The following is a 23,668-nucleotide window of genomic DNA, read 5'->3' as shown; positions in this document are numbered from 1 at the left end:
CTCCTTACCTGGACCGGCGGGTCTCCACAAGAAAGTAAGGAGAGGCTGCGAGGCCGCTGGCAGCCTTTCTTCCCCGTTTGCAGTGTCACAACAATGATTCATCCCACGAATTAGCCTGGAGACTCCCCGGACACACAAGGTTATATAGAAAACAACTTTTACTTTTACTCAAACACACAATTCCCACTCGCGGCGCCCTCCCTTCGGCCCGTGGCCGGCTTGGCGAGGCGGGTGATGAGCATCCCAAGCCTAGCGCCGTCGGGCAGCGGAGCCCTCAGGTGACCCCTGAAGACTAGGGTGCAGTCGGGGCCGCTGGGGCGCGGAGCGGGGGCACCTCGTCCACGGGACCGTCGGGGTCGTCTGGGGGAGGCGGGGAAGAGGGGGTACGCCAGGCCCTGAGCTCCGACAGCGCCCCCGCACGGGCCGGCTTAGGCGGGGTCTCCGTGGGCTGGTGAGGGGGCTCCCCGCCGGCAGCCGGGCCCGCGGGCGCCACCCCCCACGAGCTCGCGGCCCAGCGCGGCCGGGCGGCGGGAGCGGCGCGCCGCGGGGGAGGTGCGCGCGGCGGGAGAGCGAGCGGAGCGAGAAGAGGGGAGCGGCGTCCACCCCCGCCGTGCGGAGAGCCGCAGAGCCGAGCCGGCGCGCCCGGGCCGGGGAGCGCGCCCGAGGCCCGGCAAGCGCCAGCGCCGGCGCCGGAGGGTCGTGCCCGCGCCCGCGCCCGCGCCCGGGTCTCGGGCCCCCGACCGGCGGCGGCGGCGAGGCCGGGCGGCCACCTGCTGCGCCGCGTGAGGGCCGCGCGTCCGCGCTCCCGGGGCCCCGCCGCCCCCACCCCGCGGACCCAGAGCCTCCGGCGCTTCGCGGAGCCGCCCGCGCTCCCGTGCAGGTACCGGGGCTGGGACTGGGGCGGGGGTTTCGGAGCCGGGGACCCCCTCAGCCACGCGGACGGAGCGCCCTCCCCGCGGCCGAGTCCGGCCGGACGCGCTCCCCCAAGTGCCCGAAGTTTCCCTTTGCTGACTTCGCCGGACTTAACTTTGAATCGTGAGGTGACGCCTCAGAAAACACACGACGAGGGGAGTCGGTGTGTCCGGGGGAAGTTGTTGGTGGACGAAGTGTCGGTGCCTCCTGGCGCCAGAGGCCGCGGCAGGGGAGAGGAGTGGACGGTCGTTAACTCTTCTGCTTCAGGTAATGCTTTATTTGTTATACACGTTTTAGGCTTTGGTTGCCATTGAGGGGTTCTGGGGTTGATCTAAGAAATGCTCACATTTTTAATCAACACCTATTTGTTGAACGGACGTTTCCTCTCAGATGGGGCGTTAATACGAGGTGAACAGTGAGCAAAGCCTGAGTGGTTACTCCAGTGGACTAGTTACCAACCAGGCTTTGGCTTTGGAAATGCAAAGTGTAAAGGAATACCACCGTTGGGGTTAGACTCGTGTCGGTACAAGCGGCAGCTGGCACGGTGTCCCTGCTGAATACTTAATTTTGAGCCATAAATCTATCAAGTGGGAGACGAGCAGCTGTGTGAGCCTCTGAGCGCCCACCCCACACCTTCCTCAACTGATAGCTTAAAATATCCCCACTCCCTATTCCAGCCGGCACGCTTCCTTCATTTACATAATTCGGGCACGTGACCGTGGAATAGAATCTGTTTAGACCCTGGTCTCCCTGGAGCTCACACCTGGGATGATGGAGCGCCGTGATCACTCCTTAGAGCCATGTGAGGCGGTAGGATTGTGGGGAGCAGCATTTCTAGAGTCTGTGCAGTCACATCAGCGGTCCCTGACTGTGGGGCCTGTGGAGGACTGAGCGGGGCTGGTTTCTTCTCTCTGCCCCAGTGTTGTGCTGAGCCATATTGGAGGCTAAGGTAGAAGAAAAATCAGTACTACAGATCCTGTCTTTATTTAAAACTGTGATGTGTTTTGTGCAGTGTGGATTCTGTGTTCATTTTGATGTTTTGAAACAGTCCATTGTACCGGTTGTCTTCAGGAGTCTTTGGTACTCCCTGAAATGTTGTGCCTGGAGCGAGGGCCTCCCTTGGTCCAGACTTGCCTCCTGGTCAAGTTTCTTAGCTTCTCTGAGCAGCTGTCCTCAATGAACAAATTAAAAAGTGGCACCTGCAAGGCTGCTGCCCGGCTCACACACAGCATATGGCCACTGCGTGGGACCAGGCCCCTCGGGCTCAGGGAAGGGTGGGTGTCCTATTCATATTGTTGTTCAGCTTGGTGATCTTGAGCCGGTCACCGAAGCTTGATGAGTCTTGGTTTGACTTAGCAGAAAGGGAGTGCCGGTCGCCAGCTCAGGGGGTTAAATGAGACTGTGGGTGAAGGTGCATTGCCCTCTGGAGGGTAAGTTTTCTGAGGTGGCACAGTAGGCTGGGTTTGCCTGGGCAAGCTTGCAGCCATCCGCTCTTCCTGGGGAGGTTAGCTACGTGCCTGTGCACAGACACGCTTATAAGCTCTGCTTGTGTTGCATGGAGACCCTGAGGAAGCCTTTCGATCCGAGTGGAGATGTTTCTTGCCCGGGGTTTATTGTGGAGGGCTGAAGGTCACCAGCCTCCTCCTTGGGATGTGCAGAGTTTTTTAGGTCAACTTACATTTTTAGGTGAACTTAATTTCGCTGCCCTGAACAAGGGACTTTGGCTCCCTTTTGATATGTCTAGTCCTAGGTCCTGATTGTGATTTTCCTGAGCCTAATTCAAAGGATTTTATCTGAGTCGGTATCTAGCTTAAAGCAGCTTAGTCCCCGGAAAGTCAGTCTCCGTCTCTCCAGGTCACTGTCTGGGGCCCACTCTCTGGGGCAGGTAGTCTCTGGGCTCCAGGAGAAGGTTGCAGCACTTCAAGGTGTGGGGAGCGTGGCTTCTTGCTGTCATCTGATGGGTTTCCCACCACTGAGCCTCCTTTTCCTGTTTCCATTGAGCATTGTCCAGCCAGCTGTCCCTGGAGTGAGGCCACAGGCTCCTGCATCTGGCCCTGAGGTCTCCTCACCCTGTGTCTTCAACAGGTCCCTGCTGGGCATCTGGGAACCTGCCCAGTTTGTGTGGAATAGCCCTAGTCTGAGCGGTCCTGTGTTCCTAGCCATAAGCAGGACAAACTCCCCCCAGCCTTCCATGTCCCTCTCAATCCCCTGGGGTTTTTCTTCCCTCACTAACCTCTCTCTTCCAGGCTGGGTGTAAAGGGGCTGGGGGCTCCAGGTTCCTCTCTCCCTGTATCGGAAGAGCTTTCTTTTTTTGACATGAAAGGCAGGAATCTCTCTTAGGTTGTATCTCCTGTCCTCTGGACATGGGGGCTTAGAGTAAAGCTCTTGATGTGTAGAGGGAATTTCAGCAACTTGTATATCTTAATTCCTCCCCTCCCTGGAGAAACCAGATGCACCCTGGAGATGTGGGAAGGAAGCTGGGGGGCAGCAAACTGGGGAAACAGACCAGAAATTCCCTTCCCCCATCCCCCCGTCTTCTGGGCAAGTCAACCTCCGTTATCTGCCCTGGACTTCTTATTACCTGAAAAAGACCGGAAAGACTGTAGGGCCTGTTGGAGTTACCAGTCAGGGATGGGGAGGAGATGGGGAAAGAGTAGCTTTGAAGCTTTGGTGGTTGGAGGACAGAAGAGTTGTCTGCCTACACACTCCGAGCCCAGCGCAGTAGACCAGGTTCATATGCTTTGGTGTTTTCCAAACGATCGTGCTGTTTATGCCGCTGCTGCTTCATCATCAGAACGATCCACTGTAAGCTTGGCATTTACCAAAAGCGGCAGGAAAAATACCGAAAAATCCAAGTTGTAATTGATTTTTCAGGATCCTTAGGAATTGTTTGGAGAACTTGATTAGCCCTTCACAAGTCCTGGGTTTTGTTCACACTTTGTGGGTAGAAGGCAAAGTGGTCAGGGAGGGCTTCTCAGAGGAGGAGGGACTTTAAGTAACATTAAGACTCGGCCACATGTGAGATTAAAGAGAACTTCCCATGGGGAGGACTTCTTCTTCTTTTTTTTTTTTTTAACTTTTTAGTTTGTATTGGGTTATAGCTGATGAACGATGTTGTGATGGTTTCTGGTGAACAGCACAGGGACTCATACATATACATGTATCCATTCTCCCCCAAACTCCCCTCCCACCCAGGCTGCCAAATAACATTAAGCAGAGTTCCCTGTGCTATACAGTAGGTCTGTGTTGGTTAACCATTTTAAATATAGCATGTGTACCTGTCCATCCCAAACTTCCTTACTATCTCTTCTTCCCACTGGGAAGGACCTCTTGAGTCCATAAAGACAGAAGACTCCCCAGGAGTGGTCTTTTGGGGCTCACCTCTTAGTTAACTCTTCCTGGTGTCAGGCTTATCCCTTTTGTTGTCAGGGTACCTGTATCTGTACATTGGACCATAGTCACGGTCAGCATTCTAAATGCCTGGCATTTTCCCCCAGCTGAATGGAAATCAGAGGAATTCTCATCCAGTCCTGTTATTCTCAGTTATCTGCACCCGGAAGCGCATTTCAAAGTTTCAGGTCAGGTAAATGGTCCTTAAGGCACGTCGATGATTCTAAGGAATTACTGTAGCATCCTTTGTATTGCTTTAATATGCTATGACCCATAACCCTGAGCTCAGCAGGACACTAACCAGTAGATCCCAGGGAATGGTCAGCGAATTTAGTGGCAGATTGACAAGAAATGATCGGACAGGGGTGGCCATGCAACCAGGGACACCCCTACCTGTGTCGGCTCCTTGTGGACACTGGCACTGTTCCTGTGCAGATCTGGGTAGGAAGAGCTCCCAGATACGTTTCTTATGATTAAGCTGTCTGTGAAAGAAATTGCTAAAGAGCCTTTTGAAAGGTGAGGAGTAGGATGTTGTTTATTTGCTCAAGTGTCTTCCTAGCCCCGGTGTGGGATGGGCTTTTGAATGTATGAAGTTTGAGAACTTCTGGAATACCCACTCACCTCTGGGGTCCAGACAGTAGTCTCTTTTTTTTTTTTTCTGTCCCCAGATTCTCACATCTGTGGGAGGCAGCAGAAGCCTTAGGTCAGGTGTGCGAGTTTCCCAAGAAATTACTCTCAGAATGGCTGGCTTGAGTGGGGGGTCGTGAAAATGTGAGAGGTGTTTTGCTTTCTTAAAGCAAGTGGTCCAGTTGAGGGGGGCAGTCAGGGCTCTGGTTTCCACTCTGCCACCTAGAGTCCCTGTGACCCCATAGCATGGGGGTGGGGATTCACGCATACCAGCATCACTTGAGATCCTGTATCAGCGGAGAAAATGCCTCATGAATTATTTGTAGTGGTTACTCTACCATTGTCTTTCTTAATAAGCAAAAAGGCATTTATTTTGATCCCTGATTAGGACCCCCTAGGGGCTTCCCTGGTGGCCCAGATGGTAAAGAATCTAACTGCAATGCAGGAGACCTGGGTTCAATCCCTGGGTCAGGAAGATCCCCTGGGGAAGGGAATGGCAACTCACTTTAGTATTCTTGCCTGAGGAATTCCGTGGACAGAGGAGCCTGGCGGGCTGCAGTTCATGGGGTTGCAAAGAGTCACACGGACTGAGCGACTAACACTACTCACATAAGACCCCCTGATAAAGGATCCTAAAGCAATGAAGGGTCTGAGAGCTGATGGTGATCCAGGACAACGAGCAGGTCTGCTGTGTAGAGCACTGCTGAGCAGGGCTAGTGGTAGAGGTCCTGTTGGGAATTACCTTATTGTGCTCGGTTGTGTCCGACTCTCTTGTGACCCCATGGACTGTAGCCCGCCAGGCTCCTCTGTCTGTGGGATTTCCCAGGCAAGAATACTGGAGTGGGTTGCCATTTCCTCCTCTAGGTAGGAAATGAGCTTGATGCAGTTTCAAGTGAGGAGCCAGGGCAGAGAGAGGGGACAGGTAACAGAGGTAGGGAGCGTGCAAGCAGGTGGGATCTGCCCGGCTCCTGAGCCCCAGGGCACACAGGGCTCGCATGCTCTGTGTCCCTCTGCAGTGTCAGCTTTTCCCGCTAACATGGTTACAAGTACTAGCAGCCAGGCTACTGACAGGAAGTGCCCTGGACCAGTCACCCCCTGCGCCCACACACGCATACACACACTTGTTCTGCAGGCGAGATGCAGGGCCAGTTTTGCCCTGCCGCATCTGTGGCCGGCTGATGAGCATGACAGACGGTGGTGGCTCAGAGGACCACGTTGCATGTCGCCCGTGGGTGACGGAATTACAGTCCATATCAAGGCCCTGTCGTATGTTTAGTCTCCTGTGGATGAATATATTGTGAATATTTAGTACCTTTTCAGCACTGAGTGTATCATGAATATTTACTGCCCAGTGACCTGGGTATATTTAGCATCTCATGAATATCAGGTGTCTGTCCGTCCTTCCACACCTCCCTATGTTGCATGCACACGTGCTCTCCTTACTGAGTGTTTGTCTCTACTTAACCTATCTTATGAGAGTCCTTCATCCTGTTTACTGTCCTTTCCGGACACGCTGCTCCGAGCCTGTGCAGACTGCTCTCGGCTCGGCTCTTGCTCTATGTGCAGCTCTGGGGCCAGGCACAGCCTCAGTACCTCATGGGTGCTGGGGCAGGTGTAGTGGGCGTGGGGGCTCTGACCTGGGTCACTTGAGTTCCCTTCAGGGCTCTGCAACCCATGTGGCAAGTGCAGCGAGCTGGTCTCCACTGGCACCGGCTCTTCTAACCTGGGTTGGATACTTCACTCCTCACCCCCATGTTCCATCAGCTTGCCTGCTTAATTATTCATTCTTCCTCCCACCATGCTCCCCAAGGAGTGGTTGTTGTTCAGGCGCTCAGTCGTGTCCAACTCTTCATGACCCCATGGACTGCAGCACGCCAGGCTTCCCTGTCCTTCATCATCTGCCAGAGTTTGCTCAAATTCATGTCCGTTGAGTTGGTGATGCCATCGACCCACCTCATCCTCTGTTGCCTCCTTCTCCTCTTGCCCCCAATCTTTCCCAGCATCAGGGTCTTTTCCAATGAGTTGGCTCTTTGCATCTGGTGGGCAAAATGTTGGAGCTTCAGCATCAGTCCTCCCAATGAATATTCAGGGTTGATTTCCTTTAGGATTGACAGGTTTGATTTCCTTGCTGTCCAGGGGACTCTCAGGAGTCTTCTCCAGCACCACCATTCGAAAGCATCAATTCTTCAGCCTGGTAGCAGGAACTTTCTCTTGGGTTCTCCTGCGTGGAAGATTCATGACTTAGAAGCTTCAGTGAGAGGAGTGGGAGGAGGATGGGGTTTGTTGGAAGTTTAACCCCACCCACTCAATGTCTGAACCTGCACCACTCCACCTGGTGATCCACCCTCCTTGCCCTGGGGTCATTTCCACAGGGATAGACTCAGCCCTGTGTATTTGGTGTGTTGCTGGGTGTCAGCTGTATGCGCCTTTGGAAAGATCTTTAAATCATCTTATTTAGCGTTTAGCGTATTAGCGTTTCCAGTGTATTTTCAGGGTGTAAATGGATTCTTAATGTACGAACACAAAACATCTTGCAAATGTGAGTCACCTGTTTTCCGAGACTCAGCAATGTCATCTTAGCGAGTGTCATGGCACTGTGTCAGGCCTTCGTGGGCAAAGGCGAGTCTGTGCATCAAGGGGTTCTGGTCAGCACGGCTTATTGGGCACCACGTTCTAGAGCTGCAGTTACTAGGAGCAGCTCATGGGCAACCTCGGGGTCTCTCAGTGGCGGCGCAAGCACTGTAGACAAGACTTGGCCAGGCTGGCAAGCGGGAAAGGCCTGGAAGTTGGCGAGCCTGGCTCGGGGCCAGCCTGCCTGCCATCTGGGGCCCTGACCAGACTTGTGATTGGGCTCCGTCCTGGCAGCCTGCCCTTTGGCTGCCCCCTCGGGTGGCCCGAGGCCAGGTGCCGTTTCACAGACAGTCTCTTCCATCCAGCAGACCTGGAGGCAGAGCGTGAGCAGGCGCAGCAGTGACATCTGGGGCAGCGTCTCCTTCCGGTCTTGGTGCGTGCTGTGCCAGATACGCCTATACACGTGTGTTCACAGGAGTAGGTGTTGTTATGGTTGCCAGTAGGGAAGAATGGGAAGAAGGGGTAGTTAGGGAGTTTGGGATGGACGTGTACACACTGCTGTGTTGGATGACCAACAAGAACCTGCTGTAGAGCACAGGGAACTCTGCTCAGTGTTATGTGGCAGCCTGGACGGGAGGGGAGTTTGGGGGAGAATGGACACGTGTGTATGTATGGTAGAGTCCCTCTGCTGCTCACCTAAGACTACTACAGCGTTGTTAATCAGCTCTGCCCCAATACAAAATAAAAAGTTTTTTACAAAGTATAAATTAATACGGAGAAGTAATGTCTACATTGTTTCCTGGGCCACCTTTTCATGTGTTGAGTCTCTTCTCCACGCTATTGGATACACTTCTGTAGCACCAACTCTTCCGGCTGCAGAGGACTCCAGGGTGAGGGTGGCCCCCATTTACTCACCCTCTGTTGGATGGACATGTACCTCGGCCATGTTCAGCCTTTTGTCCTTTAGCCCCACGAGAATGAAGATCATTGTCTGTGCTCTTTTGTACATCTGTCTGGTTGGTTCCTTCCAAGTCCCTCTCGAAAGACTGATTTCCTGTGTATACACAAGCCTCTTCCTTTGATATGTCCTGCCCAAAGTCTGTCTGTCTTTTCCCGCTGAAGTTTTTTCCCCATGAGATTTCATGTATTTTGGTCAACAGCGTCTTCAGCGTCTGTGCTATTCAAGATTTGCTCCAGTTCCTTTAAGCAGAAGAGAATTTAGTGCAGGAAGTTCAAAGATAACAGAATTGTTGAAAGCTCAGCCTCCAACCAGACCTGCAGGGCTGTCCTGCTGGGAGCTGCCTCCCTCCCCAGACCTACCACATGGGGGGCAGGGGAGAGGAGATGGGGGTCCCCCCTGGGGCTCAGCATCCACCCTGAGGCTCGGCGTCCATCCTGAAACTGCGGCCGAGGCTTTGGGACCACCCCCCACACCCCCCCATAGGAAAACGGATGTGTCCACCGTGGTGCCTCTTAACAAAGCGGGACAGTGAACTCTCCCAGGTGGGCAGCATGGCCTGGACAGAGGCTAGGAAGTGAGGTCTTGGTTTTCCAGCCTCAAGCAGGCAGTGAACAAGCCAGGTGGGGTGAACTGTATCTCAACCATTCTCTCTCTTTCTTTTCTTCATAATTTGTACATTTTGTCTTTGATTTGATGCATACAGAGGTGAGATTCACAGAATTTAGCCTTGGATTCTGAGGGCCTGGTTCCTGCCTCGCAGAATCAGTCATTCATCCTCTCCAGAGAATGTCAAGGTCATTTCCCAGATAAGGTTTTCATTTCAGTCCCCTTCTCTTCTGAGCTCTTTTGCCGTGACCCTAGCCCCCTTCCTGCTCTCTCTCAGAAACCAGATTGGAAGCTTTCCCAGCCTGAGCTTCAAATGGATTGGAAAAAAAAAAGCCCATTATATATCTGTATCTGTATATCTGTGTCTATCTCAAGGTGAAGCCACATAGAAATAATTCCTGTAGACTTGCCTTTTAGATGGACCAGTTATTTGAAAATCAACCCCTTGACCCCAGGCCTGCCTGCAGGATGGCATGGGCCAGAGTAGGGGCAGGGGGCGTCTGGTTCTTTTCTCTTGTTGGGGAACGCTGAGTCGTGTTGCCCCTTCAGGCAATGTCGCACTCCCATTGAACAGCCCTGAGCTCTCAGGTGTGGGTTGGAAGCAGGAGTTAGCTTAGTGCTAACAGCCAATCTTTCCCATGAGCCATAATTGATCAGCAGGTAACGTATGAACCATGTTTCTCCCTGCCTTTTCCAGCAGGCTTTTGTGTGTAATTAGTGTGAATTCAGGTGTTTGTAGAGTTCCAAACTCCCCCTCTGAGTCGTTTCTGTATTTTCAGTTGTTCCAGGAAAGAATTCTTGAGGAAGGATTCCAGGAAAGACTATGTCCTTAGCAACCCAGAGTTCACCAGGGGGCTGGTGTAAGGGGGTTTGGGTGACAGCAGTAGGTAGCCACCAACCTGGGGGTGCATGCTCTCCTAACCCTCGACAGGTCCTCTGCCCTTCGTGGTCCTTGCCTCTCATTAGACAAGCATTGTTTAAAACGAGCTGATGCCCCCTAGCTGAAAGCTCTGGGGTTGGGGGGTGGTGAGGAGGGAGCCTGGCCCCCTAACTCCAGGTGGGAGCTAGCCCTTGGAGCACCCAGCAGGTCATGCTGTCAGCAAGGCGCATCAAAGAACCCATGTTTTTTATGTATTATTTTCCATTTTTTTTTTTTGGCTCTGCTGGGTCTTTGTTGCTGTGCTCAGGCTTCCGTGGTTGTGGCTCACGGGTTTAGTTGCTCCGTGGCAGGTGTGATTCTTAGTCCCCCGACCAGGGATAGAATCCTGTCCCCTGCATTGGCAGGCGGATTCTTAACCACTGGACTGCCAGGGAAGTCCTCCTCCTGGTCTTTTTTTTTTAAAAAAAAAAAGCAAAAATAACAGTGATTCGCACTATCCCAAATGATGTGCCTTAGCTTTCAACAGCACCTGCTTTCTATGACTTATACGTGATAGATATTTGCCGTTCTTTAATTTTAGGGGGTTGTACGTTGATTGTGTATTAGGAAGTACACTGAAATAATTGTTTTAGTGGCAACAGATGTTTTTCTTTCAGTTTTTTCTAAGCACATACAGTGAGAGTCTGAATTTTGTGTGTAAGGCATATAATCACTGGACAGTTCAGGCTGCGCATTGCACGACCCCCTCCCCAACCTCGTGCTTTCAATGGTTACTGAAGTGTGAGTCTGTGTGTGATTGGAACAGTCTCTTTCCCACCAAAAGGTGGTGTCGAAGCCTGTTACGCATCATTTTGGGTCTTTCATCTGCAGCGTCTCATTCAGTCCTTACGATCACCTTGTGCAGTTTACAGAGAAGGACACTGAGACCCAGAAAAATCGAGGAACTTGGCCAGGGCACCTCAGCTAGTGAGCCGCAGAGGTGTGAGCTCCCTCAGTCTCTCCCCTCAGGATGCGCACGTGCTCAGTCTCGCCCTAGACTGTGGCCCGCCGGCTCCTCTGTCCGTGGGATTCTCCAGGCGAGAATGCTGGAGGGGGCTGCCATGCCCTTCTCCGGGATCTTCCCAGCCCAGGGATCGAACCCGCGTCTCCTGTATTCATAGGCAGATTCTTTACTACTGAGCTACCTGGGAAACCCCTCAGGAGATGATTTCCCCCTGGAAATAGGCCCTTTGCTCATTAGCTGGTTCTCCAGGTACTGCCAGAATTGCCCCGTGCCCTCGTTTTCATCCCCGTTTTCCAGAGGAGCACACAGGCACAGAGCCTCACCGCGACTGCCGGGCCGTGGACTGGGGATCTGAACCCGATGTCCTCTCCTCATCGCCTGTTCTAACCTGTCTGGAACTGTTAGCTTAGAAATGGCCAGGAAGTGTCCTTCCAGGGTTTCACTCAGTGGGAGTGAACATTCTCGGGCAAATTACCCCCCGGGGTGTGCACAAGGTCTGGGCACCTCTCCCCAGTCACCTCCCTGATTCCTACCCAGAACTGGAGCCCCTGGGGACCCTCCTTTTTCTCTCCTGTCTCCACCACCTGCAGCGGCTTCTGCAGGACAGCAAAGCAGGGGAGGTGGCTGGGAGCCAGGCTGACCCCGTGGGCCTTGGGCTCCCTTTCCTGCAGGGCTGTTGTAAGAAGCAAAGGCAGTTTGGTGAAAGTGGCAGATATCTTGTGACCAGTGGACGAGAGTGAGTTAGAAAGGCTGTGTTATTGTAATTAAGCCTCACTTCTGTCTCTCTCTTATCACAGTTATTTATTTATTTATTTTTGGCTGCGCTGGGTGTTTGTCGTTGCTCGGGCTTCTCTTTAGTTTCGGTGAGTGGGGGCTCTTCTCCAGCTGTGGTGCTCGGGATTCTCATTGTGGTGACTTCTTTTGTTGCAGAGCACAGGCTCTGGGATGCATGGGCTTCCGTAGTTGTGGGACATGGACTCAGGAGTTGCGATGCACGGGTTTAGTTGATCCACAGCATGTGGAATCTTCCCGGATCAGGGACTGAACCAGTGTCCCCTTCATTGGCAGGTGGATTCTTTACCACTGAGCCACCAGAGAAGCCCACTCTCCCCCTCTCCCACTCTCTTTTAATGTTAAAACATTCCAGTTAAAATTGAGCAAGACCTCGTGACTGGGAGCTCTGGTTGCAAAGTCTGACTCTCCTGTTCTCCAGCCGTGAGGCCTCTCAGCACCTCTGTTCCCGTCTGGAAAATGGGGATGTGACAAGCCCCCCACCACTGAGGGCCGTCGTGTGGAACAGCTGGAGTCCTGGTGCCTGTAACGTGCCATCGGAGGGGATAAAACCTGAACGAACTGGAGCCCCAGGTAGCTGAGCCTGGGCTGTGCTCCAGGCACTCTTGGGTATGTAAGGAATTACATGATCCCACTGGTTCTTGCTACAGCTTTAAAGAATATAGAGGACTATCCCTGTTTGGAAGTGAGGAACCCAAAGCTCAGGAGGCAGACGTGATATGTGCCTGTCTCCATCCGGGGACCCCTAGTGGGTGTGACCACCTGAAACCTGGGGGTGGCGAAGGGCTCCAGAGCTCGGGAGGCCAGGACCCCTGTCTCAGCACCACATCAGTGGTTGGGTGGCATCAGGGTGGCTGCCTCTCGAGTCTCTCTGGCTCCAGGGGGCAATCCCAAGTGAACTGTTCACCATGTGCTGGCAGGATTGGCTGAGGGAGCAGATACTGCCCAAACATCATCTGTTCTTGTTCCATCCCAATTCCCACATAAACACTTCTGTTGTAACATCAACATGATATTACAGCAGTTCTTTGCTCTTCTCATGGCCATATAGTCTTGTGTGCAAAGTTGCAGTTTAAGCTCCTGTCCATCAGAGTGGAATTCCCATCTGAATTTCACTTTAAGACACAACATCCAGGATGGCCAGCCGTGGAGTTTGGTTTCTTAAAGGCTGTCAGTTCTCCCCTAAAGCCAGAGTTCCTGGTTTTTCTGAGTAGGAGGGTCCCTTTGTAACACTGAACAAGTAGAGAAACGTTCTACATGACAGCAACTACATTTTTAGTATATCAGTATATCGATGAGGAAAATATATATAAACAAAAAGACAGTATGAATTTTGAGGCTCATCTGGATGACTGATTTTATTGATCACATCTTCATGTATTTAAGGGCTTCCCAGGTGGCACTAGTGGTAAAGAACATACCTGCCAGTGCAGGCGACACAGGAGTCCCAGGTTCAGTCCCTGGGTGGGGAAGATCCCCCGGAGGAGGGCATGGCAGCTCACTCTAGTATTCTTGCCTGGAGAATCCCCATGGACAGAGGAGCCTGGAGGGCTACAGTCCATGGGGTCACAAAAAGTTGGATACAACTGAGCAACTAACACTTTGACTACTTTTTTACATGTATTTAAAAATAATAACCTGTGTATGTATGTGACATAATATTGATGCCATTTATAGATAATTCTTGTCCGTCAGGGATTCACATGTAAAGAACTGAGGATTTGTGTTTGGAGATTTCATTGTTTATAGGCTTTCAAAAAAGTAGAAATGCCCTTTGGCAGTTTGCTTTTTCCTCTTGGGTACTTTGCTTGTAATTTCAGGAGGTTCCACCAGGGGGTGCTTGGGCTCATTGTGCTTCTGCAGTGGATGAAGCTCCACTCCTGCTATAAGACAAAAGTGTAGTTTTCTACACCCAAGAGTTTCCTTTTTAGGACAAGCAGTATTCTTGCCTGGAAAATCCCTTGGACAAAGGAGCCTGGCAGACTATATAGTCCATGGAGTTGCAAAAGAGTTGGACACTATTTAGCAACTGAACAACCTTAAATTAAAAAAAAAAACATGATTTAAGAAAATGCAGTCTAAAAGAGTTGTAACTGAACATGAAGACAAATTTAAAAGATGTACTAGGCTAAATAATACTAAAATTCCAATTATTAATTACTGCTTAGTTTTCTCTGTGTCAGGCTTTATTTATTTGTGATGCCACGTGGCTTGCAGGACCTTAGTTCCCCAATCAAGGATCAAACCCAGGCCCCCAGCAGTAAAAGCACCGAGTCCTAACCACTGGACAAACCAGGGAATTCCCAGGATTTATTTTTTAGAAAGCAGTCCCTGAGCATCAGCTACCGCACTCACTTCCAAAGGGTCTGGAGTGTCACAGCCCAGAAGAGCTTTAGGATTAGAAATGTACAGGCTGCTGTGGTCACTTAGTGACCATGAGGCACCGTGGGCCCCACTGTTTTCACCTGGACCCGACAGAAGGCTCTGAGACCCTTGCAGACACATGCTTCTCTCAGCAGCTCTGGCTCACAGGCCGTCTTGGCCTATTGACCTGTGAGGGAGCTGAGTGTCAGACCAATTTGAATATGATATATGGAGCCAAGAAAATCAGGCAAAAGCTTCTCAGACCAACCTATTGGTTCATTTAGTAGTCCCACTAATAAAAATTCCCTGCTAATCACTCTGTTCCCGTTCCTTCAATACACATTTATTGAGGTTCATGGCGCTCATGGGCTTCCCTGGTAGGTCAGCTGGTAAGGAATCCACCTGCAATGCAGGAGACCCTGTTTCAATTCCTGGGTTGGGAAAATCCCCTGGAGAAGGGATAGGCTACGCACTCCAGTATTCTTGCCTGGAGAGTCCCCATGAACAGAGGAGCCTGGCAGGTTACAGTCTTTGGGGTCACAAGCACGTGGCACTCAGTCGACACAGCATCAGGATATCAGCGTAAGGGCACTGAATGTGATGGGTGAGGGCAGCAGACCCTCCGGGGTGGGGCATGTGGGTTCTGGGTCCTAGAGACCCTGGCCGTGCTGGAAGCCGGGTTCCGTGGGGAGAGTCCAGGGAACCCTGTGGGGCTCATGGTGGGGCCGGGCCCACTGGCCCAGTGGACACATGGTTCTGAGGGTCCATGATAGTTCTAGGGGCCACAACATGTCTTCATTTCTTTTCCTTTTTTTAATTAAAGAAATTAAAAAAAATTTTTTTTGGCTGCACTGGGTCTTTGTCGCTGTGTGAGGCTTTTCTCTAGTTGCGGTGAGCAGAGGCCACTGTCTCGTTGCGTGTGCGGGCTTCTCGTTGCAGTGGCTTCTCTGTTGCAGAGCACGACTCTGGGTGCTCAGGCTTCAGTAGGTGGGGCTCGGGCTCACAGGCTGTGGCCCACAGGCTCAGTTGCCACTCAGCACGTGGGAGCTTAGTTGCTGGACCAGGGTTCAACCTGTGCCCTCTGTTGGCAGGTGGATTCTTAACCACTGGACTACCAACAAAGTCCCCAAAATGTTTTAATCTTTTAAATCAGAAGGAAAACACAAACTTTAGGTTAAAGAAGATGTTTTAATATACAATAATATATTCACCTTTATATCAATGCAGTTGTAAAATATGGGCTTCCTTGGTGGCTCAGTGGTAAAGAATCCACTTGCCAAGCAGCAGATCCCCTAGAGAAGGGAATGGCAACCCACTCCAGTATTCTTGCCTGGGAAATCCCATGGACAGAGGAGCCTGGTGGGCCACAGTCCATGGGATCCCAAAGAGTTGGACACTACTTAGTGACTAAACAACAGCAACAAATTGTAAAATATATTTAAAGGAGGTTTTTAAATCGAGGAAGGGACCCACAAAGGCAGAAGTGCTTAGCACCCCAGAAGTCACAGTGCAGTGTTTGGGAGTGGGACAAGGGACCTGCTGACCCTGGGAGCTGCCTCAGCAGAGTCACAGAGGCGGGGCTGACCCAGGCAGGACGGAGCTGCTCAGTGGCTTGGCTTACCCACGCCCAGGTGTAGAAAGGGCCTGGAGAAAAAGCAGGGACCCTGAGACGACCCTGCCACCTTGCCTCCAAAGCTTGGCTGTAGCCCATTTGATGAAGGCAAACAACCCTTGTTTCTCAGGCTCAGGACCAAGTGCTTGGGTGCCTGAGGCTTCAGTGTCATTGGGATAGACACACCTGGCACTCTTAGGCCCTTCAGAATCTTAGCTAAACCAGAGGAGATTGTATTTCTCAATTATGGGATTTTTTTTTTTTTTTTGGTTCTGGTTCCAGGCTGGTCACTTGGGGCTGTGACTGCACCTCTGAATGTGTTTCCTCATCTGTAAGTTGGGGCAGTAACTGAATTAGACTGTGCATGTCAGGAGCCTTCCTAGCCCAGTGCCCAGCCTCCAGCCATTGTCAAATGTTTCCTTCTCCTTTGCTTGTCCATGTCACCTCATTCAAGGGAGGCCAAAGAGGTGGAAGGCGCTGGCCTGGGTATCAGCCAGCCTGGGTACGTGGTCTTGGTATCAGCCTGCTTGTGGCTGCCCTGGCCTCACCTACCCGGCTGACTAAGGAGGTCTGGGTGGGACTGGACTTTGTGTGGACAAGCTTTGCCCGTGGACCTGCCCTGTGGCCTAGCCTGAAAGCCTTGGCCTTCACCTGAGCGTGTCTGGGCCGTGGTTGGGCAGATCTGATTACTCAGACCAGAGCTCCCACTTTGCTGTGGGAGGGAGGAGCCCAGGACCTTGTCTGGGGAGATTCCAGGCATGCGGGCTGGCCTGCACCCCATCTGCTCTGAAGAGACACAAGCTCTGCTTTGTGCTCAGCCCCAGAGGCCTCCCTGTCCGCTGGCAGTCGTTCTTCCTTTTGGCCTCTCTGCACCGAGGTGCCGTCTCCAGCTTCCTTCACTGTTTGTCAGCACGCGGCACTGTGGGCCGGGCCTTCCCGGCGTCCCCTGATGGAGCACCAAAGTAGACGGGAGTAAGGGCTCCTCCATAAGGTGCAAACCCAGTGGAAATTTTTTTTTTAATTCCTAATATTTTATCTTATTTATTTTGTGCTTATTTTTAAATTGAGGTATAAGTGACACGTTAGTTTCAGGTATACAACATAATGATTCAATATTTGTATATATTTCAAAGTGATCACAATAACTCTTGTTAACATTCGCTACCATACATTTTTATACATACATTGTTATTCCATGCTTTTATGTAATGAGAACTTTTAAGATCTACTCTCTTAGCAGCCTTTAATATGCAATGAAGTATTCTTTTGGCAGTGGGGGGCACTGGGCTTCTCTAGTGGCTTGGTGGTAAAGAATCAGCCTGCCAGTGCAGGAGACTCAGGTTTGATCCATGCATTGGGGAGATTCCCTGGAGAAGGAAATGGCAGCCCACTCTGGTATTCTTGCCTGGAAGAGGAGACTGGTGGGCTACAGTTCATGGGGTCGCACAGAGTTGGACGTGACCTAGCAGCCAAACAACAACATTATTGATGAAATCAGACTATGGAGTGAGGGTCATTTCTACAGTAAGAAGCACCTCCAGTTGGAGGAAGTATCTGGCCCGAGGCAGATGGGACATGGGCTGCATGGGCGATGGAGTTTAAAAGAGGAGGCTGTAAAAACTGCGCAGGAAAGCGCTGGCGCCCCCTAGTGGTCACAGCCCCGGGAGTCTTCAGGAGTGGCCCCTCAGTGAAGGCTTTGGAACCAGATGTGCTGGGCTTGGGGGACATTGCAGGGACAGTACCTACGTGCTAAATGTGCACAGCCTCTCTGCCCCTAAGAAAGTCAGGAAATGTGATGGGGAAGTTATTCCACTCATGACAGAATCAAAGATGGGGAGAATGCTAATGGAAAATGTATGGAACCTGCACGAACAGAAGAAAGTTGACCTGGAGACCCAAGAGAATGGTTCTGTAAATGAAGGTATTTAACACTTTCCTGCAAGTGCTAAACAATTTCCTGTAATACTATTTTGTGTATTCATGTTGTTCCCAAATTAATTCATGCGTTTAATGCAATTCCCAGCCAGCATCTGGATGGATAACCTATCCAATATTAAAACATATTATAAATTTGTAAGTATCTAAACATTTTAATTTGGGGCCAGGAATTGAAATCATACCCATGGAACAGAATAGAAAGTCTGGAAAATAGGAATTAATATTTAACCACTTGGAAAACCATCATGTTTCTCACTCATGTCAAACCCCAAAATATATTCCACGTGGGTTACAATTTTAAATGTAAAAATGAAGTTATTAAATCCACTTTCGATAAGAACTTAGGAAATTATAAGATGAAATGCATGCCATAACAACAAAAATGACCCTGCATGCTGCAACAAAGACCGAAGATCCCACTTCCTGCAGCTCAGGCCTGGCATTGCCAAATAAATAAATAAATGTCTTAAGAGAAATGATGGGATGAGAAACATTTTTCTACATGTACTATCAGAAGCAGAAGCCACAAGGCCAAAATTGTTTTGTTTGTTCACCTGGGAGAATCAAAACTTCAGTATGCCAAAAGGAAAAAGAAATCCAAAACAAAATAAAAATTCAGTTGATAAACTGAGAAAAAAATTTAGCAACATGTATGAAAAATAGCCTTACATAAACAACTCTGATAATAAATATGAAGAACTGTTTCTTTTTTAAAGACTGTTTTTATGTGGACCATTTTTAAAGCCTTTATTGAACTTGTTACAATATTATTTTTTTTCTAGTCTATGTTTTTTTGATTTTTGGGCTTCCTCATGGCTCAGATGGTAAAGAATCTTCCTGCAATGCAGGAGACCCAGGTTCTGTCCCTGGGTTGGGAAGATCCCCTGGAGAAGGAAATGGCTACCCACTCCAGTATTCTTGCCTAGAGAATTTCATGGACAGAGGAGCCTGGCGAGCTGGAGTCAGTGGGGCCGCAAAGTCAGACACAACTGAGTGACTAACACGAGAGGCATGTGGGATCCTAGCGCCCTGACCAGGGATTGAACCCTCACCCCGAGCATTAGAAGGCAAAGTCTTAACTGCTGGACCACCAGGGAAGTCCCGTGAAGAACTCTTTTTATGAATGAACTGACGGGTAGGAAAGTGGGTAAAGGATGTGAATTCATTCACATGAGGAAAAGCAAATACCAGGAAATGTGAGAAAGTAGTAAAGCAATAGGTACATAATAAAATTAGATACTATTTTTTTTGCTATCAAATTAGCTATCAAATCTAGACAGTTTATTAAAAAGCAGAGACATCATTTTGCCAACAAAGGTCCATATAGTAAAAGCTACGGTCTTTCCAATAGTCATGTATGGATGTGAGAGCTGGACCATAAAGAAGGCTGAGCACTGAAGAATTGATGCTTTTGAACTGTGGTGTTAGAGAAGACTCTTGAGAATCCCTTGGACTGCAAGGAGATCCAACCAGTCAATTCTAAAGGGAATCAATGCTGAATATTCATTGGCAGGACTGATGTGGAAACTGAAGCTCCAGTCCTTTGGCCACCTGATGTGAAGAGCCGACTCATTGGAAAACACCCTGATGCTGGGAAAAATTGAAGGCAGGTGGAGAAGGGGACAACAGAGGGTGAGATGGTGGGATGGCATCACCGACTCGATGGGCATGAGTTTGAGCACCCAGGAGATGATGAAGGACAGGGAAGCCTGGTGTGCTGCAGTCTGTGGGGTCGAAAAGTTGGACACAACTGAGTGACTGAACAAAAACAACAGTTTTGGGGTGCATGTTGTTTCTGTTTGTTCCTGCAGAGTGTAGTTCTTGGTGCAAGTGTATGGCAAGGACTCTCATACACCTTTCAGAGGGAAGAAGATATATACTTTCTGCCAAACTGTTTGGCAGTTCTCCCAAAACCCTTAAAAGAATCCCCCTTAAAAGAATCCCTTCATTCTGGTTATTTTACTCCTAGGAATTTTTCCCAATGAAACAATTAAATCTGCCATCAAAAGATTTCTATGCAAGGATGTTCATCACAATGTAATTTATAAAGATGAAAATTTGGAAGCAAGGTTAAATACTCAGTAATGGGGAGTGAGTCATTCACTGATGGAACCCTTAGGAGTGTTTCTGAAGGATGCTTAGTCACTAGGGCACTTCATGAGCTATGGGTAAATGAAGAAGGCAGGAGGGACGGTGGGTGAGTGCTGAAGAGGGAGCTGGACCTGTGACAAAGAGCCCGGGGCCAGAGTGAGGATGAGAGATGTGTTGGGGGATAGGCAGGTCTTCTCTTTTGTCAGAGGGGATACTGGGTACAAGGCACTGTCACGTAGGATCGATTTGGAGAACAGGAAGTTTTGGGTGGGCTGAACAAAGGAGTGCCCATGACCAGGAGGCGCTCACTCAGGGTTGTTGACCACCTCTCTGCCCTGGGGCCCAGGTTCCACTCCGGCCCTCCAGAGGCTTCCCCTCAGGGACTCTGCCCCCTTCCCACCCGCCCCACCAGTCCCTACCACTGCATCTCACCCCCACCCCAATGGGGCTGCTTGCCCCTGCTCCATGCTCAGTGTGTCTGAGGCATGGAGTTCAACACCAAACAAAAAAATCTCAGTATATACAATTTTTAAAAAATCAAAATGTAAAAACTTTTAAAAGAGGGGTTGTAGTCTATAGGGGCTTCCCTGGTGGCTCAGACGGTGAAGAATCTGCTTGCAATGCAGGAGACCCAGGTTTGATCCCTGGGTTGGAAAGATCCCCTGGAGAAGGGAATGGCAACCCACTCCAGTGTTCTTGCCTAGAGAATTCCATGGACAGAGGAGCCTGGCGGGCTACAGTCTTTGGGGTCCCAAAGAGTCGGACTGAGTGACTCACACAGGCAGCTCCTGAAGGACTCCAGACAGTCATATCCGCCCCGGTCCAAGCAGCCCAGGTCCCTGTGGTTCAGTAACAGGCATGATGGGCACATGCCTGCCCCACTCAGCCCAGAAGATCCTGGGAGCAGCCTCCCATGCGCTCAGGAGCCAGTCCTCCGTGGTGTTCTGCTCTGGCCTCCCGGGTAGTCCTGGGCTCAAAGGAGGGACTTAGCCACCTCTGGTTCCATGCAGAAAGGGGGCGGCCAGGGGCAGCCCCTCTCCCACAGCTTGTCCCCCCTTGTCCCCTGAGCCTTAGTCCCCTAAGCCCTGTCAGGTGATGTCCTTTTCAGTCCTTGTCACTTTGATCACCCAGTCCCTGGGCCAGGTCAGGAAATGGACACTCCCATCAGGCTGACCACCCCCCACCCCGATTTCTCTACCCTCTGAGCCCCAATGCCAGTTCCTTCACCCAAGCTACCCACACTGACAGAGACCCAAGACTGGTCAGGGAGCTGATGCCCACTACTGGCTCTCTGCTCTGGACCACACGCTCCTCGTCCACTGGCAGCTGATGATTGCAGGTCACTGCTCCCAGGGCTGGGGACTGGCCCTGGGGGCAGCCTGGGCCGAGATTCAGCCTTCCTTCTTTCTCAGGGATCTTAACTCTAGGGACAAGACTCTCAAAACCGGAACCAGGAGGAAGGGCAGATGGCTGGGTCCCCCACCCCCGAAGGGCACTGCGCACCAGGGCAGCCGGCCTCCCCTTCTGTTTGAGCAGAGATAAACGGGCCAGTGGCTGAAGGGCCCTTGAACTCCTGAACTCAGGAACCCGATCCCTGAGAGCTGAGAAGGGGGCAGGACAGGGCTCCCCCTCCTGTTTTTAAAGACATCTCCTTGGAAGAGGAAGGAAGGAAACAGCAGGTTCACCTGGCCCGCGTCCACCCCGGATAATGTAGCCCGAGGTGGGAAGGGTGAGCCTCAGGGAAGCCATTTTGGAAGCGGGCTCAGCCCCGGGGACCTTGCTGTGGCCAGGAGGAAGGGGCGGAGGAGCTGCCTGGGGGTGGCTGGGGTGCGGCTGGGAGGGACGGATTGGGAGAGGGTGGAGGAGGGTGCGAGGGTGCGGTGCGGTGGATAAGAGGGCAGCGGGAGGATCCGGGGGCGGGGAGACCCCATCGGTGGGGGCTGCCCTTATAAACATCAGGTATGGGTGGGTGTGACAGGCGGGGCCCTGCGGGTTTCGCTAGAGCCCCCTCCTTCTGTGCGCCTTTCCTGCGTGTTTTCACTGGTGGCGTCCACGTGTCTGGGGGTGTGATGCCCCTACACAGCGGGGCGCCTTCCCGCCGGAAGCCTGGCTGCTGTTTGCACTGACTGGGTGGCTGTGCGTTGCCTGAGGTGGCGGAGGGGGAGACCGACTTCCGTAGTGGACGGTCCATTAGAGGAGCCCCAGGACCACCGGTCCCTGGGTTTGCTGGTTCTGACCTCCGCCCCCTGGCTGTTTCCTGACTCTGATTCCTGGCTCCTGACCACAAGTGGGGCACATGGACAAGGTGGCCAGCCCCACACTGGTCTGTGGCTCACGGGAACGACACATGATAATAAAACCTGTAATACAGAGCTGATTTCTAAGCCTGTGAATAACAGGGCACCCTTACATCTTGTGGAAGCGGCTCGGAGGTTTCAGGTAACTTCTCCCAGGCCCTACTGCTTCTGAATGCTGGAGTTGGGGTTTGACACCCACCACACCCCGACCTGTCTGTCGTTAAACTGTATTCCCCACCACCTCACACCTGGGCACTGCAGGATCACCAGCCACAGGCAGGTGCTTTGCCCACAGCTTCCATGAAGCTTATTTAATCCTCAAAACATCCCTGCAATAGGTTTTGTTCTGATTGTTTCTTCTGATTATCATGAGGCTCAGAGTGTGTAAGTAACTCACCCAGCCACACACATTGCTTAAGGTCCTTCTGCTGTTTCAGAGCGCACTCTTCAGTGACTCATGGATGCCCGGACCTGCCCTCTGATAGGAGGTGTGGTCCTTGGTTACTAAGGGGCTTGGCCCTCCAAGTCTGACCAGCATTCCTTGCTCTAAGCACGCCTGATACCTGCTCCTCCCCTCAGCGCCTTGAGAATCCCCGTTCCCCAAACATCCCCAGATGCCGCAGACCTCAGACCCATGTCCTCTGCATGCCCTCCCTCAAGTCCTGGGCAGAGGTAACTGTCCCTGTACCTCCCCCTGAGCCCTGTAGCCGTCCCCCCGACTATGGGCAGGACAGAAACATCTCTGAAGTTCTTTGAGGGTGGAGACTCTGCCTGAGGTCCCAGGGACAAGGAAGAATAACACCAGATAGATGTTCAGGAAATGGTTTTGAATTAGGCTGAATTGAGCTTTTAGATGTAAATTCTCCCTGCTTTTCTGATCTAATGCCTTTTAGGTTTGAGAATGTTGGCAATAGGGTGAGAAATTTTCACATGCCATACGGTCCCGATGGTAAACAGTAAGACAGGTTCAATTTTTAACTCCAGATTTTAACTCCCAGACTGTGTGCTATCAGCATATAGCTGGACATCTCAAGGCATCCACGGAGTTCAAAATCGGGGCTCATGCCCCACTCAGTGTGACCTGTGGAGGTGATGACAGGCCTCCCTGCAGGCCCAAGGACCCCTGGCCCAGGGCTGACGGGGCACCCGTGGGCGCCTGGCGGCCTGTCTCCTGGCCCCTGCTTCTAGGCGCCTCCAAAATGAGTCAGAGCATGTGCGGCGTGGGCTTGTGCGGGTGGCAGGGAGCCCAGAATTAGCTCAGCTGCTTCAGCAGGGCTGCAGTGGGGAGGGGGCAGCCATGCCAGGCGGGGGCGAAAGGTAGGCGGCCCGGAGCCACAGCGGGGGTCTCTCTTGGGGGGCCATCCCTGGCCTGGGAAGGGTAGGGGGAAGAAGACTGTCTGTACCTGGCATTCGCCCAGCTGAATGAGCAGGGGGTCTGAGCAGCAGGTTAGGTGCTGGTGTGACCCTGGCCCACCTGAGACAGAGCTGGGCCGAGTGGGCACAGCCAGGTCACCCCCGAGGTGCAGGTGGCAGACAGGAGAGGCATCAGCATGCTCGCTGTTGACCTTCAGCCCAGAGCCTCTGCCTGCCCGCAGCACACCTGGGTGGCCGAGCCTTCCTAAAC

General features: G+C 51.7%; 1 protein-coding gene across 5 annotated transcripts in view; it reads left to right on the top strand.

Annotated features, from left to right (window-relative positions):
* Positions 1-763: 763 nt before the first annotated feature.
* Positions 764-23,668, top strand: part of CRACDL (CRACD like) — a 130,814-nt gene continuing 107,909 nt past the window's right edge. The window contains exons 1-2 of one of the 5 annotated variants that reach the window (XM_070798286.1): positions 793-880; positions 1,041-1,179. The gene's annotated coding sequence lies outside the window, so the exon portion shown is untranslated. Of the gene's footprint in view, positions 881-934; positions 1,180-1,202; positions 1,862-12,163; positions 12,352-23,668 lie in introns of those variants that run through there. The other 4 variants (XM_070798287.1, XM_070798289.1, XM_070798285.1 and 1 more) reach the window with 4 other exon arrangements.

Source organism: Bos indicus, chromosome 11 (assembly GCF_029378745.1).
Source record: "Bos indicus isolate NIAB-ARS_2022 breed Sahiwal x Tharparkar chromosome 11, NIAB-ARS_B.indTharparkar_mat_pri_1.0, whole genome shotgun sequence".
In the NCBI taxonomy this organism is placed as follows: Eukaryota; Metazoa; Chordata; class Mammalia; order Artiodactyla; family Bovidae; genus Bos; species Bos indicus.
This window is presented reverse-complemented; position numbering and strand designations above follow the sequence as displayed.